This window comes from Chrysochloris asiatica, unplaced genomic scaffold (assembly GCF_000296735.1).
Source record: "Chrysochloris asiatica unplaced genomic scaffold, ChrAsi1.0 scaffold00067, whole genome shotgun sequence".
In the NCBI taxonomy this organism is placed as follows: domain Eukaryota; kingdom Metazoa; phylum Chordata; class Mammalia; order Afrosoricida; family Chrysochloridae; genus Chrysochloris; species Chrysochloris asiatica.
In genome coordinates this window covers 725,395-732,107 of record NW_006408585.1, presented here as the reverse complement: position 1 = coordinate 732,107, position 6,713 = coordinate 725,395, and the positions used below count along the sequence as shown (strand labels likewise).

The window sequence follows — 6,713 nt, the reverse complement described above, 5'->3', positions numbered from 1 at the left end:
GTAACCACTACGCTACCAGAGCTCCTTTTAATTAAGGTTGTTAGGAGAATTAAATAAATGAGTTTTTAAGTTCTAAGTGAAAAGCATTTAGGATTGGGCCTGGCACCTCATAAGTGCTCAACACATACTGGTTGGTTGATGAATACATGAAGGATTGTTTTATTACTCCTCCTCACCTTTATCTTATTAATTTTTGTTGGTAGTTGTTGTTGTTGTTAAGTGCTGTCGAGAGTCAGTTGCGACCCTGTATAGGGTTTCCGAGGAGCGGCTGGTGAGCTTGAACTGCCAACCTTGCAGTTCAAACAGCTTTGCAGTCTGGCGCACTAACCCACAGCACCTCATATGAATACATACAGAAAAATGCAACTATCAATGAATTTTTTTCAAACTGAACCCATCTGTGTAACCCAGCACCAGATCAGGAAAGGGGGTTATTGGCCCCTCAGAAGGCTAATCTTACAGACTGAGTTGATTGGGCTGCAGGTGAAGTCTTTGGACGGGGTCTCCCCACCTTTCCTCTCTTGCTAGGTGGAAGATCCTCCTGAGAGGAAAAGTAAGCAAGCTTATACTTGGAGCCAGAAATCTTGGTGTGTGGGAAAAGTGTTCTTCATTCCCCAAGTCTGCAGGTGTGCTTTCTTGGTTGCTACCAAGTGGCTTCTGTAGGGACACATTTTGTAAGCTTTCATGTGCCCTGGGAACATGATTAATCATGCTACCAAAGTGAAGTGTTTGAATTATAAAAATCTCTTCCTTGGGGCAAGGAGGGAGGTTAGGTAATGAGATCCAGTCAGAATATCTCCCAAATCCAGTTTACACCCATATACCCTGCAGATGAAGGAGCTCTGGTAGCGTAGTGGTTACTAATTGGGCTGCAAACCACAAGGTCAGCAGTTCAAAACTCCCAGTTGTTCCACTGGAGAAAGATGAGGCTTTCTGTTCCTGTAAAGATTTACAGCCTTGGAAACCCTGTTCAGGGTCACTATGAGTTGGAACCGACTCCAGGAACCGACTCCACGGCACATCACAACAACAACAACACCCTGCAGATGAGAAAACAATTGAGTCCAGAAAATTCTAAATAAAGGAATTTAAGTAGTCCTCATTGTCAAAGAGACTTTTAGGCAAAGCCTGACAGTATCCTGGGGGCAAGGGTGTGCCAGTAAACAGAATACTTAGCCTGTCAGGGACGTTTGACCTTACCAGTTACTGAATGACTAAGCTGAACCTGAGTAGAGTGTGAGTGAGTTAAATTGACTTTAGTGGTGACTCCCCACCCCCACACAGGGTCCTTGAAGAGATTGTGTAGAGGAGGTGGGAGCTTCCACAGTGGTGGAAGAAGCACCTTGGTTTGTTTAGCCTAGAAGCCACAATATTTAACACATGTGCTTTTCAAACTGGGTCCAACTAAATATTGCGTGATTCCCTTTCCTTTGTTCACTACAATCAAGTCTGTTCTCTACGTAGAGTCCTGGTGTGGCACTGTAGTTAAAGCACTGGACTGCTAGGGCAGTTTGAACCACAAGGACAGTGGTTCAAACTTCCCATCCACTCCTTGGAAACCCTATGTAGGGTCACTATGAGTCGGAATTGACTCGATGACACTTGATAGCTTAACAAGCTCTCTGCACAGGTGGTGTTTTTCTTGAGTAAGTCTAGAAGGACTGGTTGTGAGAAGACTGATGGCTTGCCACTGAGCACGGAGGACACTGCGAATAATGCTTTGAGTTTTTGTTCTTGAGTGTTGACTAAGTCAAGTTTGTAAGTGTCCTAGATCCTAGAAAGAATGCTGTGCCTTCCTCTGGACCATTGGGTAATTTAGTCTCCTTATCTGTATATTGGAGTTCTGGTGTGGTGCTATAGGATAACACACAACCATAAGGTCCATTTGAACCGTAAGGTTGGCAGTTCAAACTCACCAGCCAGTCCTCAGAAACCTATACGGGGTCACTATGAGTTGAAACCAACTTGACAGCACTTAAAAACAACTACAACAATAATGGAGTAATGTAGAATGGTTGAGATTAATGAGCTATTGCTTGTAAAGCATTTAGAACCATCCAGGGTACATAGTAAGTCTTAATAACATAGTAAGTGCTTAAAAAATATTTGTTAAATAAAATGATGTTTGTTTTATCTTTGGGAGTTGACTGATAATCTTGAGCCATAAAGTTGGAATTGATCTTAGTGATCCAATGTAAAAGTAGAATAATGGTTCTGTAAATAATGGTTCTGTATCGAGAAGAGTGCTGGTGTGGCACTATGGGATAAAGCACCCAACTGCAAGGTTGGTTTGAACCACAAAGTTGGTGGTTCAAACTCACCAACCACCCCTTGGAAACCCTTTACAGAGTCGCTATGAGTAACAACATCATCTTCCAGGTTTGTTTCCTAGCCAGTGTACCTCAAGTGCAGCTACCCCTGTCTTTTTGTGAAGACTTCTGTGTAGCTGTGGTACTAAACTCCTTCCAGTGGAGCTGCCAGACTAAATGGACTTTCTAATCTTGGATGGATGAAGAAAGGCCTGGCAATCTACTTCCGAAAATCAGCCAGTGAAAACCCCGTGGCTTACAACAGTCTGATCCTGTTGTGCACGGGATTACCATGCATGACTTGGGAGTCAGCTCCACTGCAGCTAACCACCACCACCGCCGCAGCGAGAGGCTGGGCAGGTCTTGTAGGCCCTTTGTGTGTAAAAAGATTTTCCTAAAAGTTCCATGGAACCTTAAGCTTTGTAACTACCTGTGCAGGCTGCTGGTGGGTTTCTGAGCGGTGGGACCTCCCACTAGGCCTGAAATAGGCCACCAGCCAGGCTACTGGATGTGTTGCAGTTGGATTGTGGCAGAGCCTCCAGTGTGTGGCCAACTAGAGTCATCATGGCACTAGTGAAAGTCCTCACTGGAGACACGTCCTGCAAGTTAGTATCTGTTCTTGTCTACCAGGTGCTTGGAATTAGGCAACTGGGGACATAGAACAGAGGTATGTGGTTGGTTTTCCTATTGGATCCCCTTTTGGGTGAGGGGTCCTCTGAAAGAAGGGGCTGGCTTAGCAGAAAGGGAAAGGGCTCCCCTCTTCTCACATTCACTCCTGGTAGAGGCTATGTAGGGTAGAACTTCAAAACCAAAACCAAGTCTGCTTCTGTCAAGTAGATTCTGACTCATGGCCAAATACCCTCTTGGTGACCCCCATGCTTCTGAGTAGCACTGCTCCGTAGGGTTTCCATGACTGTATTCTTTATGGAAATACATCACCGGCTTTTCTTTTGTGGTGTCACTGGGTGGATTCAAACTGCCAACCTGTCCATTAGTCAGTGGAGCACAAACTATTTGCACCACCTAGGGACAAGGAGCACATATTGCTTGTGGGACCTTGGGCAAGCTTGTCAGCCTGTCTTCTGTTCACAGTTTGCCTGTTGGGGTTGCTGGGATGAATCAAAGTATGAGGCTCGCAGCCCAAGCCTGTGTGTGTTCCTGTAGCTGTGACTGTCTCCTCTGACATCCCACCACAGTGCAGAAGGCCCCATTGACCCTGAGCTGTGCAGTGTGTTCCTCTGGATCATTTCCTAAAAAGCCGTACCTAGTGCACTGTGGAAGTCCTGGTGTGGTACTGTAGGATAAGCACTGGACTGCTAACTGCAAGGTTGATGGTTCAAACCTGCAAGCTGCTCCTTGGAAACCCTATACAGTGTTGCTGTGAGTAAATTCTTGACCTTGAAGGATTGGGTCGCTACAGGGGGCCCATAGGCAGGATTCCTCGACCACCCAGGCCATCCTTGCCTCCAAGTAGCAGTTCATGAAACTAGCCAGCGGAGAAATGGCTTGTCCTAAGGTTTTGAGGTTAGTGCAGTCTTAACCAGTGCGTTTTCCTTCCTTACCTGGAGCTTTCCCCTTACTGGCTTACTAAAAAAGAATTGCAAACTTTCCTCCCCCATCAAGGTCTTTGCACAGTTAGGAGCTGCATCAACCAGTCTGTTGTAGAAGCACCCAAAAGGATTCTTTTCAGAAAACCTTTGTTGAGTTTTGACTGAGTTGTGACTGCTTGGGGACAAGTCAAGGAGTCTAGATGGTTCATACTGTTACCAAGTAGTTGACTAATAACTGAAAGGTTGATGGTTCAAATCCACCTAGAGGAACACCAAAGAAAAGGCTAGCAGTTTGCTTCCATAAAGACTTCAGCCATGAAAACTCTGGAGCCCAGTTCTTTTCTGTAGTACATGGGGTTGCCTTGAGTTTTGAGACACGTCATCTTGCTTTGTTGCCTGGTGGCGGTTGTGTTGGTTATGTGCCGTGGAGTCGGTTCTGACTCGTAGTGACCCTGTATAGGGTTTCAGAGGCTATCCGTCTTTGGGAGCAGAAAGCCTCATCTTTCTATGGGAGGAAGGCTGGTAGTTTCAAGCTGCTGACATTGAAATTAGCAGCCCAACTTGGCTACCACAGCTCCTTTTTAATTCTCTTTATGAAAATTCTTCCCCTCCAGCCTGGGTGGGAGAGATGCAGCTCTAGGTTGTTGATGCTTAATGAGTGTCAGCTGATAAGAGAGTCTTTCCTGTAAAAGGATTTGCCAGAGCCTGTCAGGAATTTGTTTTTAATTCCTTGTTTCACCTAACATGTTCTATTTAGATTTTGGTGCCAAAACACTAATTTCTACTTATATAGTAAGCAGCCTTTTAGCCCCAAGCCTTTTCCACTTAATGCTTTCCTTTGTTGTTGTTAGCTGTCACTGAACCATTTCCAACTCAAGGTAAACCTGTGTGTGCAGAGTAGAACTGGTCTGTAAGGGCTTCCAGACTGTGCCCTTGGGAAGCAGGTCAACAGGCCTGTCTTCTGAGGCGCCTCTGGGCTAGGCTTGGTGCATTTGACCTTTTGAGTCACTTTTTCTAAATGCGGAAAGGCTAAGTCTTTGTGGGACTTTTTCAGATAAGAGCCCCTTTCCTCGCATTCCCCTGGGTCATAGCGCAGAGACCTGCAAGGGTCTTGCATCTATTCACTGGAAGTGGAACCAGCTCTGAGGGCCAGGTCTGTGGTTGGATTGTTGTTGTTGTTGTTGTTGTTAAGTGCCATTGAGTCTGTCCGACCCATAGTGACCCTGCTTAGGATTTCCAAAGAGCAGCTGATAAGCCTGACCCACCGATCTTGCTGTCTAAGCCAACTTTGAAGTTCAGCGCATTAACCCACAGTGCTACACCAGGATTCCAGTGGTTGGATAAGCCTCAGATAAATAATGCTTGTTCTGGATGTTAGATCCTCAGTGACAGACACACTGGCAGCAACTCTTCTAGGTTGGTGTATTGTTGGGCACAACTCTACACGTCCTCATACCGGGAGCCACCCCATGTGTCTCAACTCTTGCTGCTGACTGAAGGTTACACGATGATGGCCTGGAGGACACATTTAGTCATGTGCTTTGTTTGCCTTACGGAAGTATTGTTTGAAAACTGGATTACTACCCAACACAATTATATGTGTAATTACCTACAAATCTAGATGTCTGACTTTCAGAAAAGGAAAGTTTAGCAATATTGTACTTTATCCTAAATTCACCAGTTTATTGAATCTGAGCAGAAGATGTCTTCCCTCCATTATATTCCATGATAATCCTCCCCCTTCATACCTGTTAGGAAGCCTTTCTAAGCGAATTCAACCTAGTTCCCAACTTCATTCGTCCCTCTAGAACAGGGGTAGGGAATGTCCAGCCCATGGGCTATATATTGTTGTTACATGCTGTCAAGTCGGTTTTGACTCATAGTGACCCCTTATGGGTTTCCAAGGAGCAGTTGGTGGGCTGACCTTGTGGTTTGCATTCCAATGCTTATCCTGCAGTGCCACACCAGGAATCCCTGTGAAATCATTTGGTCTGGCTCTGCCAAGGCAACTGCAGTTCCGGCGATCACATTGTAATGTTATTAAGTGCCATAAAGTCAGTTCCAACTCAGCAACTGGTGGGTTTGAACTGGTGGGTTTGAACAGGAGCAGCTGGTGGGTTTGAACTGCTGACCTTTCACGGTTCCCAGTCCAATGTTAATTCTACAGCGCCACACCAGGAATTCAGCCATCATGTTGTTGTTAAGTGCCCTTGAGTTGGTAATGACTCATAGTGACCCTAAGGCAAGGTTGGTGAATTTGACCTTGTGGTTCAAACCTATGTTTTGGTCCAGTGCAGTGGATTTCTTAGCCATGTAGTTAATTGTTGTTGTTAAATGCCATCGAGTCGGTTCTGACCCATAGCAACCCTGTATTAGGGTTTCCAAGGACCAGCTGGTGAGCTTGAACCGCCAACCTTGCAGTTCAAACGGCTTTGCAGTCTGGCCCATTAACTACCCGGACTCTATGCAGTTAATTAGCTACCTCCTTTTTGTTTTAAGTAGCTTCTGTTGAAATGTTCTCAAGTTATATTTTAGCTATGCGTTTCTCTTACTCACAAAGTGCTGCACCAGGACTCCAGCTATCATATTGCTGTTGTTAAGTGCTGTCGAGTCAGTTCCGACCCATGGTGGTGGTGGTGTGCTATGGAGTCGCTTCTGACTCATAGTGACCCTGCACAGGGTTTTTGAGGCTGTAAATCTTTACGGGACCAGAAAGCCTCATCCTTCTCCTGTGGAGCCTCTGGTAGTTTCGAACTGCTGACCCTGAGGTTAGCAGCCTGATTCCTAACCACTACACTACCAGAACTCCTTAGTTCCAACCCATAGCGACCCTGTCTGTAATAGGGTTCTTGAG

At 45.6% G+C, this 6,713-nt stretch overlaps 1 protein-coding gene across 1 annotated transcript in view; it reads left to right on the top strand.

Moving 5' to 3' along the window:
* The window catches only part of MTHFD1 (methylenetetrahydrofolate dehydrogenase (NADP+ dependent) 1, methenyltetrahydrofolate cyclohydrolase, formyltetrahydrofolate synthetase), an 80,572-nt gene that overhangs the window by 1,698 nt on the left and 72,161 nt on the right, over positions 1 to 6,713 (top strand). The gene's annotated exons all lie outside the window — the stretch shown is intronic.